The sequence below is a fragment of the Acomys minous genome, assembly GCF_964271855.1.
Source record: "Acomys minous genome assembly, chromosome: 9".
NCBI classification, from domain to species: Eukaryota; Metazoa; Chordata; class Mammalia; order Rodentia; family Muridae; genus Acomys; species Acomys minous.
Window position 1 is genome coordinate 62,187,631 of NC_140490.1, and position 10,875 is coordinate 62,198,505.

General features: G+C 42.6%; 1 long non-coding RNA gene across 1 annotated transcript; it reads right to left on the reverse strand.

The window, feature by feature from the left end:
* Positions 1 to 476: 476 nt before the first annotated feature.
* Positions 477 to 10,359, reverse strand: LOC311605302. The gene is made up of 5 exons (XR_014781891.1): positions 10,172 to 10,359; positions 9,521 to 9,815; positions 6,935 to 7,023; positions 3,910 to 4,042; positions 477 to 1,361 (listed from the first exon to the last, which is right to left on the reverse strand). It is a non-coding gene; the product is annotated as an uncharacterized lncRNA (long non-coding RNA).
* Between the last annotated feature and the right edge of the window lie 516 nt (positions 10,360 to 10,875).

Here is a 10,875-nt window from a genome sequence, read left to right on the forward strand (position 1 = left end):
TCTTACTACGAGCAGGAAGAACCATGACACAGTCACAATCAGATTAATACAAAACCAAACTCCCTAAACTGTAAAAATAACCAACGTTCAATTTCTGGGGCCCACTCATGATCTTCTGTGATCTTCCAAAGGGTTTGGGTCATTTCTTCATCTCCACCTCCTGCGATGCACATGGCTTGCCTTCTAATCTCGGCATGCTCTGCTCCACCACAGCCGCTGTTCTTGGTGGTCACTCAACAGTACTGGCATCTCCAAAATGCTGGGGTCTTATGCTGCAACTGGGATTCGCTTTTGCCAGTGGCTACTCCTAGGCTCTCTTCATGGTGCCAAGCTTCAGCTTCTCTGAATGACCCCTCCAGTCCTGGGCCTTCAGCTGTTCTTGAGGCTGCGTCTTTACCCATGGCCTCTCCAGCCAAGCCTTGGCTGCTCTCCGTGAACCCTCCATGCCTTCAAAATCAATACCATCTCAGTAACTCTTCCACAACCCAGTTTGGCTGCTAACAACCTTGGCCACCTCTGGAACACAAGAGTCATCACCTCTGTGTGATGACTCTTGGGAGACACTTCCCAGAAGACTTCACCTCAGTGATGCTGGTCTCCTCTTAACCACCGCCATCTTCTCAGATCCACCTCACCAGCAGCAGCTGCCCCAGTAATACAAAGGTTTCACCTCAGTGGCGCTGGTCTCTTGTTAATCATGGCTGATTCTTCATTCTCAGCAGACTGGATACCACAGATTCTTTACACAAAAGGCCTAGTAGAGTCACATACCAGGCCTCTATCAGCTCCACTACTCTCAACAGTCTTATCTTCAAGGCTTCTAGAGAATACCTCACTGAGCTCTTAACAGTCAATGGTTTTTCTAGCCCACAGCTCCAAAGCCTTTTCACAGTCCTTCCCAAAATAACATGGTCAGGTCTGTCACAGCAATAGTCTACCCGATGTACCAACTTGTCTTAGTTAGGGCTACTGTTTCTATCATGGAACACCATAACCAAAAGTAAGTTGGGGAGAAAAGGGTGTATTTGGTTTACACTTCCCATATCATAGTTCATCTTTAAAGGAAGCCAAGACAAACACTGAATCAGGGTAGAAACCTAGAGGCAGGAGCTGATATAGAGGTCATGTAGAGATGCTGCTTACTGACTTGCTCCTCATGACTTGCTCATCCTACATTTTTGTAGAACCCAGGATCACCAGCCCAGGGATGGCACCACCTACAATGGGCTAGGCCCTCCTCCATTAATCACTAATTAAGAAAATGCCCAGAGGCAGAGGCAGATGGATGGCTGTGAGTTCCAGGCCAGTTTGATCTAAAAAGGGAGTCCAGGACAGCCAAGGCTACATAGAGAAACTCTGTCCTGAAAAACAAACAAAAAGGAAGGAATGAAAGAGAGAGAGAGAGAGAGAGAGAGAGAGAGAGAGAGAGAGAGAGAGAGAATGCCCTATAGGCTTGCCTACAGCTGGATCTGTAGAAAGCATTTTCTTAATTGGCACTCCCTCCACTCAGATGACTTTAGCTTATGTCAAGTTGACAAAAGAAAAACAGCAACAACAAACCACATCACTACACCACTGTCCCTATCCAGCCCTTATCCTTATCCATCAGGTCAATGCGAAGTAAAACTACTCTGATATTCTATCTCACTCCATTCAGATGGCTCTCATGAAGAGTACAAATGCCCACAAACACTGGCATGGGTGTGGCAAAAAGGGAACTACTACATATTGTGGTGGGAGTATAAACTCGGATAGCCACTTTAGAAATCAAACACGGGCACCTCAAACAAGTAGAAGTAGAGTTTCCACATGACCCAGTTACAGCACTCCTAGGCTGATACCCAAAGGACTTTAGACCCTCGTACAGAGACGCTTGCACATTCACCTTCATTGTTGCTACATTCACACTAACTAAGAAATGGAATAAACCTAGGTATCGGCCAAAAGATGAATGGATAACCGAAATGTGACATATAAACAAATTACTATTACTCAACTGTAAGGAAAAATTAAGTCATAAGGCTTGCAGATAAATGAGTGGAACTGAGAATTTTAGCTGAGTATGCTAACTCAAGCCGGGGAAAGACAAAAGCTGAACCTTCTGTCTCCTATGCAGACCCTAGCCTCATATCTTTTCTTGTGTTGTTAACTTGGAACACAGGAAACTAGAAAGGGACCTTTGGGGGGGGCAGACTAAGGGAAGGGGAGGAATACACCACACAGAAAACAAAGGTGGAAAAATGAAATGCTGGAGCAGATCGGCTTATGCAGGGTGGGCCATGAAGCACAGGTGGAAGGTAAGGCTAGCCCAAAGGAAGAGTGCATGGAAATCTACATGGGCACCTACTATTGTGCAACTTAATTTTTTAAAAAGAGTAATTGGGGGTTGGAGAGGTGGCTCAGTGGTTAACAGCCCTCGCTGTTCTTACAGAGGACATGGGTTAGCTCCTGGCATCCACATGGCAATTTACAACCATCTCTAACTCAAGCTCCAGGGGATCAAATGCCCTTTTCCGGCCTCTACGGGCACCAAGAATGTACACTGTGCACTAGGCAAACATGTGTGCACATAAAATAATAATAAATAAAATATTTTAGCAAAATAATAGTAATAATTAGAAAGATAATAGAATATGTGTAAAAAGAAAGAAATGGGGGAATCCTGGAGTGTACCCAACAAAGCAAACATGGGGATGAAGGGTGGGGAAGACAGATGGCTTACCCAAAAATCTTTACAGAAATGCACTGTTAGGAAGCTAATTTCAAAATATAACTGTAAAACAGAGTTTATGCCAAACTTCCCTGTATCGGTAGACAATGTCTCTCCCAGAATACATGGCTTATTAAATGAAAATCTCAGAGCAAGACATGAAATACTTCCCTGGGGGTTATGGGTCAAGGAGACAGCAAAGACACCCAAAACAACACTATCTGAGAAGGCCTTATTTCTAAACAGCACTGACTTTGCATGAAGTACATAGAAAAACAAACCAAACTGGGCAGGAATCTCCCTTCCTGCTGGATAACTTTCGTAGCACCAGAAGGGATCATGCAGGCTGCTAAGCACGTCGGTGGCCTTTCCCAGCACTTGACCCTGCATTATAATACTGACCTTCCAGGCAAGCCAGGCCAACTGGTACATAACTGTTATGGGGTAACTAATCACTTTCTAATTGAAGCCAAGGTCTACTCCGCAGGAGGAAATTTTATGCCTGGTACAGTAATCCTGGTCAAAAGCCCACGGTGAGTGGAGGTTATAGCTGCTAGAGCAGAAGCTGCTATTGTTTTGTTTTGCTTTTGTTTTTGTTTTGTTTTTGCTAAAAGGCAATGCTGTCGAGGTGACTTCTAAATACTTATGTTTATACCATAGACCTGGACTGCTCATAACCTTGGTCAGAGATGCTTCTTTTTGCAATGGACTGCACTAAGTGGAAAGCTGCACAAATGCTCAAAGGAAATGAGAATAAGAAACTGGGCGCCTAGCTCTAAATGAGATTTGTTGTTGTTGTTGTTGTTGTTGTTGTTTGCTTAATCACACAAACCCCAGACAGCCTGTAAAGGCTCAGAGAAACATCACAGAAGAAGAGGCTGAAAGAATAAAAGGGCAGGGCTGGAGAGATGGCTCAGTGGTTAAGGGCTCCACCTGCTCTTCTAGAGGTCCTGAGTTCAATTCCCAGCAACCATATGTTGGCTCACAACCATCTATAATGTGATCTGATGCCCTCTTCTGCAGATAAAGCACTCATATGCAATAAATACAATAAATAAATCTTAAAAAAAAAAAGAATAAAAGAGCAGAGCATCAGGAGGAATACTGTAAAATACTGTCTTCTGGACATGACAATATGACATGGCTATCACGTTCCTTTGTTCACAGCAGCTGTGGCTACTGCTCAAGAGCAAGCCTACCAAAATCCTGCTTCTGCAACAGGAGGAAGGCTTCCCCTCCACAGCAGGGCCAGCGGCTCATACTGTGGCCGTCACAGCGTCTTGTATCAGGAGAGTACCACAGATGGACGCGTCATTCCCATCGCTTTGAAGCCTGTTTGTGTAGGTGAGACAAAAAAAAAAATCATGATTTGGGGCTGTGTAATTCATAACTAAACCAGTGAAATGAGAGGATTCAAGTGAGCCTCGAAAGATCATTCTTCGCCAAAAGAAAGGTTAAGAGCAGTACGGACTCCATCAGGGTGGACTGTTTCTTTCTGATTCAAAACACATTTCTCTGAAAACGTTCATATATCTGAAAAATGTGTTTCGCCACTTTCCACGTCTTAAAATGCTGAGTTAAAAGTAGAGGGGCATAGGTGAACTGTATATTTATTAAGTATAATTGAACGTGACTGCTTGCTAGATTGCTTATTGCACATGAAATCCCAATTTTGGAAATCCTTATAATTTTAATTCTGTATTTTAATGAAATAAACTTAATGTATTAAAATTTTTTTAAATATAAGTAATGTTTTATTCAAGCTTCCAAACGCAAGTAATTTAGCAGAAGGTTTCAACATCTGCTTCCAAAGCAGACTTAACAACCTCAGACCATAAGGCTGCCTCTTTGCCTCACTCAGGAAAAGTGCAAATATGGAACAGGGCTGGCTGAAGGCACTTTGGGAGTTTTCTAAACATTCAGAAGGTCACATAGATGCCAGTAGACAGAGAAGGTTCCAGAAGTGCCGTAGAACTAAAATGTCACTGGAGTGGTCAAGTTCTGCCCTCCATTTCATGACAAGGAAAAGGAAGGCTGCCTCCAGGAAGGGAAAGTGTGGGGGAAGGGAAGGCTCAGGTCTGGGCTCCAGGCCCCTGGCACTGTGTCCTCCTCTCTCCCAGGAACCTCTCTACCTGAATACCCTCCAACTCTCACTTAAAATACCAAAAATCAATCCATATTTATTTCAGTGAAATTCAAAGCATAAGATACATCATAACTGATTATCCAAACCCTGTGAATAGGAAGAAAATAAATATTGGAAATGTCCACATTGATAGTTACACAGTGCTGTATGTTAAGTCTTTGTTTGAACAGTCTTACGTCACTATGGTTTGTGAAACAAGGTTCATTCATCAAAAGTGTACAATTCAGTGGCTTTTAGTGTGGTCACAATGATTATATGTCATCATCATACTCAATTTAACGACAGTCTTAATACGCAAAAAAGACACTCCAATCACCTAACCATCACCCCAACTCCCAGTGCTAAGCCTTAACTAATTTATTTATGCTGCCAATGTGACAGAGCATTCATATATACAGAATCCTCCACTATCTGGCTCTTTGTTACTACTTAACAACCAATTTTTAATGGCTTTTTAAAAAAAATCCGGATTCAAAAGTACTTCTTCAAATCTAAATTCTTTTTTTTTTTCAGCAATCCAGACAACTTTGCATTCTAAGTTCAAACTTCATGTTTCCAACTTTGAAAATGTGATTTTTCTCTTATCTCTCGGTGCATGACAAACGCTTGGCTGTGGTAGGTGGCCCAGACAGCTGGCTGGCTCTGAAAAGAAAGTCAACCCACCCAGGCATTGTGTGTTCTCTTACGACCCCTGGTGGTTGATGTAGAGAGTGTTTTTTAAATGAATCCCTTGGAGTGCTTTAATCTCAAAACAGCACACGACTACTAATTAATATCAAATGTAACTAAAATTCAAATTACTTTGCTACGTTTAAGTGTTCTACTATTTTTCTAGAAATTATAGACTTTCAATCTGGTCCCAAAGCTCCTATTAGAACCCTATCCAAATGCTTTCTTAATGCTTTTCGTTTTTCACAAGGAAATCTTAAAGCGTTTCATTTTATTCCTTACAAAAACACGAAAAGTTGACGGCCCTTTCATGACTTCATCACTGTCATTAAAAATAAAATAAACAAGGGGTCACAATTTTACTAAAACTTGTAGAACTCATTAAACCAATAAAACAAAAATGAATATAAAAAATTCAAACTGTATTAGTAACAACAAAGCCTTCTAAGGGCCAAGCATGGTGAAAACCACCTTTAACAGCTGTTTACCACAGTGACTGCTCTTTAAGGATCTTTCCATTTTTAACTGGTTTTAAAATTGAAGCTTTAATATTACTGAAGGTTTTTTTTCCTAATACTAAATTCCCATTGTAAAAGTTAAAACAGAAGAGACAATGAGATGAAATAATTACATAATAATTTTCTATATTCCTTTAAATATAATAAATTACTGCTATAGTCACATAAACAGGAATTATTTCTGATACAGAAGTATTTCTGATTTATTAATAAACCTTTATTGTCTTAGAGTCTTAAATAGTCACAAAACATACATTCAAACAAGCATCCTATCACATAAGTCATCTAGACTCAAGAAAAAAAAACAGGACTTGAAAACAGAAAGGACCTGACCAGATCACAGCAGGGGCGGGAGAGGGGCACAGGGGACAGAGTAAATAAGATCACAGCTCATGATACACAGTCATGACACTATCACAAACCCATCATTTTATACAATGAGTACATACTAACTAAAATATGAAGGGATTTACACACACACATATATGCTTATAAAAAAATAACAAATCTTTTAACCATTGTTGCCAGAAGTACTTTAAATTTTGCTCAAAGTCTGAGAACTCTTCAGCAGTGAGCGTGTAATTTAACAGGCATTGTTACTCTGAATTTCTCCTCTCTATTCTGTTTTGTGAAGATTTAAAAACATGTCCTTCTGCACTTAAGACAGAGAACTTTAATTCATTTATTCGTCTGTAAATAAATACCTTTTTTGAGCTAAAGATTGCAAATTAGATTATTGAGTTTGTAAATTTTTACATCAAATATCAGACCTCTATACAGGGTAAGTTATGGAAAATAAGTCAGGAGAGCGCACAAATGTATGCACACCTGTCTCCATGCGCAAAGCATAGGAGAGAGAAGGCACCTCCAGAATCTTCAGGCTGTACTTACTCCAGCTGTGATCATGGGAGGCCAACTGCATCTTCAAGGCTAGAGGCATCACTGACTCAGGTAGGGAAGTGGCAGGGGCTAGTCTTTACCTTGGGGAAAGGAGAAGAAAAAAAAAAAGCAGGACTTTTGTGACAAAAGAAATAGGAAGCAGGATTCTACAGGTGCCTGGATTCCTATAGCCTGGCTGAAAGTGTGACTCTGTGTATGCTACTGTGGGACACTTCATGAAAAAGAGCTCAGCATCATTGCCTGCAGGACTGACCCCAGCTTTACTTCTTAATTTCTTCTGTATCTCAAACCACTACAGAATAGTCTCTTGCCTCGTTTTTTGTTTTTTGGGTTTATTGTTTGTTTGTTTGTTTGTTTTCTACGGCTCATTAATTAGAGGTAAACTTGATTTCTGTGAGGCTGGGCCCTTTGCTTTTTGCATTGCCTAAAGAGTTCAAAAGAAATTTGTTACTTTATTAGTGTTTGTTTACTACAGTTTCAAGAGAGTAATTTGACTCATTTTCTTTAAAAAAAAAAAAAAAGGAAATTGAAAGAAAATAGCCTGAGACACACGTAGATCAATGGTGGAGCTGTTGCCTGGCCGTGCGAACCTGGGATCCTTCCCCAGCCTGGCAAAGAACCAATCAAGGAATAAAAACCCCTTTTGAACTGGAGACTGATATACGATCCTGGCCTGGTGACTCTAGATAGACAGGGGCTAAAGACAACAAAAGGCCTTGCCGTAAAGCCCTTCTACCTTTCTCAAAAGATGGTCAATTACTGTTTACGGCTCCAGCACTCTTTGATAGTAATCAGTGGCTTTGGGTCTCCCTCCTCGGATACTGCTGTTTACTCTGCCGACCAGGGCACATTTCCATACAGTGAAACACATGTTCTCCTGAAACCTGACCTCCGTCCCAGAACCCACACTGCAGAGATTAGCGAGACAAGACAAAAGGCTGTGGACGACAAAAACAGACACCAAGGACAATCTCCAAGCACATTTCTTAAAGCCGTGGAGAAGTTAGGCACCGGTGGTGGCAGAGAGCCTCCTGGTAAAACTCTTTAGAGGAGAAGAAACTTTGTGTTGGGACCATTTGGTTGGGACCTGTCCTGCCCCCTGCGTGCCTGGCCATGCGCTCCAGTGATAGCCCCAATATAATTTCATGGCCGGAGAATCTGGAGCCAGGTCCTGATACGGTAATGAGGTGCTGCCTGGGGTCTTCTGGATGCGCAGTGGGTTTACGGTTCCCGCTATCACTTACTGTTGGTCTGGATGGTCTCCTTGACAAGTTGCACAGCCCTCCACTCCTGGTTTAATTATCTTACTCTTCACTGTGGGGTCGAAGGAGCAGTGACAATACCCACAACACTAGGTGCGCTGGTGCCCCCTGAAGACCCTCCCTTCCAGCTTCTCTCTCAGTACGTATGTCAGTCCCAAAGTAAAAGAAAAGAGTTTACAGGGGGGTACTGCAGACACACACACACACACACACACACACACACACACACACACACACACACATGCCTTGCCACCAAGCTGGTTCTTAAAAATGTCAATCTCTATTAAATTAAAGCATGACTCCTACAACTAGACTTTGGCTTTGGAGAGATACTGGCCTCTTGGGGTCATCACAACACCCGCATACCACTGTCCTGTCATCCCCACCCCACCCCATACCCACGTGCACGAGCGTGTGCACACACACACACACACACACACACACACACACACACACACACACACACACACATGCCTCACCTAGCCGGTGGCTCACTGCAGCTTCTAAGCAGCTCAAAGGGAAAGCATCATTATAAAGGCAGAGAGATGCTGTCACCATCACCACTACCATTAACAACAGAGTATAGGACATCTTTTGCCAGTTGATGGGAACGCTCAGATACGGGGGCATGGAGGATAGCTCAGTTGAGTGATACATACAACCACGCCTGAAGCCCCAGTTCCCTGCCCTAGACAGCCCCCCTATTTCCCGCTGAAGGTTGTAAAGACTTCTCATACTGAAGTTTCTGCATACACGATTAAGAATCATACCGAACTTCATTCCAGCTTGCTTAAAAGTAACAAAGTAATTTATAAACAACATTTTAGAAGGAAATGAATGACATATAATCAGACACTGGGGCACTGGAATATTCTAGTTTCTAGGGGGAAAAAGTATAAATTCTTTCTATTATAAACGATAAGTATGTGAATGAGACCTAGAATGTGAATAACGAGCAAGATATTTAAATGTCAGCCACAAAAGCCTTTTTCAAATGGCAAGCTAAGTCCCAGATTCTATAATCAAAGAACTCCTCATTTTTACGTGGTAAAACTTACAAACGAAATAGAAAAGGGAGCTGAAGGGGGGAGGGGGATGGGTTGGTTACCGTTAATGCCATTTTAAAAGCCGAGTTGAAATTGAATGTCAAACAGCTAAGGTTTATTGTACACGTGTTCTTGCTCGTTAAAGCCTGTGTCGAGCACGAAAGTGGCCCACGGGGATGCAGGAGGAGAGATGCAGCGGTCTGGGAATGAAACTCGCGGTTCTACCCGTCAGTATCCCGTGGTGACACGTTCATTGTGTCACGCAATACCTGGAGCGATTCTTGCTTTTACGCCTTTACTCTCTGTGTCCTCCCTGTTGCGTTAGTTTCTTGCTAGCCTTTCTCAGTGTGTTGATTCTTTTGCCTCTGAAGCAGAGGTGGAAATGTTTGCGAGAGAGGAGAGTGAGATCAGCTGTTCCGCTGCCTTGCCGTCTGTCGGTCTGAAAGAAGATGTTGTCTCCTGGGTGTTGTTGAGCAGGCAGCATTCCGAGAAAGGCTGGAGAAAAGTGAGCTGGTGTTTTAGCCTGCCCCGTTCCTCCCTGCCTTTGTGGAAAGGCTTCGTCATCTGGTAACAAGGGACATTTGGAACAGAACTTTAGGTACATATTAACATGCGAGGACAAAAATATCCCAAATACGAACAATTTTCCGATCGTCGTTTTGGATTCTTACTTCCCCTCCACTTGGTTGAGAAACAAAGTGGCTACAATGAGTGAAAAGATCTTATTGCTGCAACTCTTTCCTCACTTTAGTTCCCCCCCTCCCATGTTTTATTTTAAAATTTAGCCACTTTAAAATGAGCTTTTCTTATATCATAGAACCCAGGGGTTGACATGCAGCTTGAAAGACTTTTTCCTAACATAATTTAAATAATTACATAGCAAGAAAATAAAATACTGTAGCAGGCACATTGCTCATTACCACGACGCTCCTCTTCCTGTCCCAGATGAAGACAATCCGTTGTCCCCTCGCCATGCTAATCCATGACCGGTTGGAGTTTTAAGGATTAGTTTCACTTCCAAAGAAAGCCTGTCCCGTTATTCCAAACACTGCAGTAATTCTGGCCGCTCTGAGGCTTTAGTGGCCTTTCCCTCTGAGCCTCTAGTCTGTCTAGCTTACAAGCTGGAGGAAAAAAAAAACCCTGAATGAGCAGACAGTCCCCTGCCAACCCCAGGGAAAGCAAGTCAGTGCATCCACTGGGAGCCCCAGAAAAGGACAACACACACACACACACACAGAAACAGGGTGGGAGCCCTGTAGTCTTTTTGACAACCGCATAATTCTCAAAGGAACAGTACAAAACCTGAAGAAAAATGCATCCTTTGCACAGGTCTGGAAACTGGAGAGAGTGTGGGCAGTGGTGGGAGGAGGTGAACAATTGCATGAAAAAAAAATGGGGTAAAACATTCCTGACCTGGCGCTGTGAACCCTATATTGCTGCATCCCCATCTCCCACGCCTTGTTTCCTAAGTCTCTATGCTTAGTAGCAGTGGCAGCTACCCCTCTTAGTAGGCACACAGCCTCTCAGCGAGATGCTTTTCCTGCATTAACTCTTATTTTCACAACAATTGAAATGTCCTCATCACACAGGCACAGTAACATGTGCCTTTAGTCCCATCTACTGG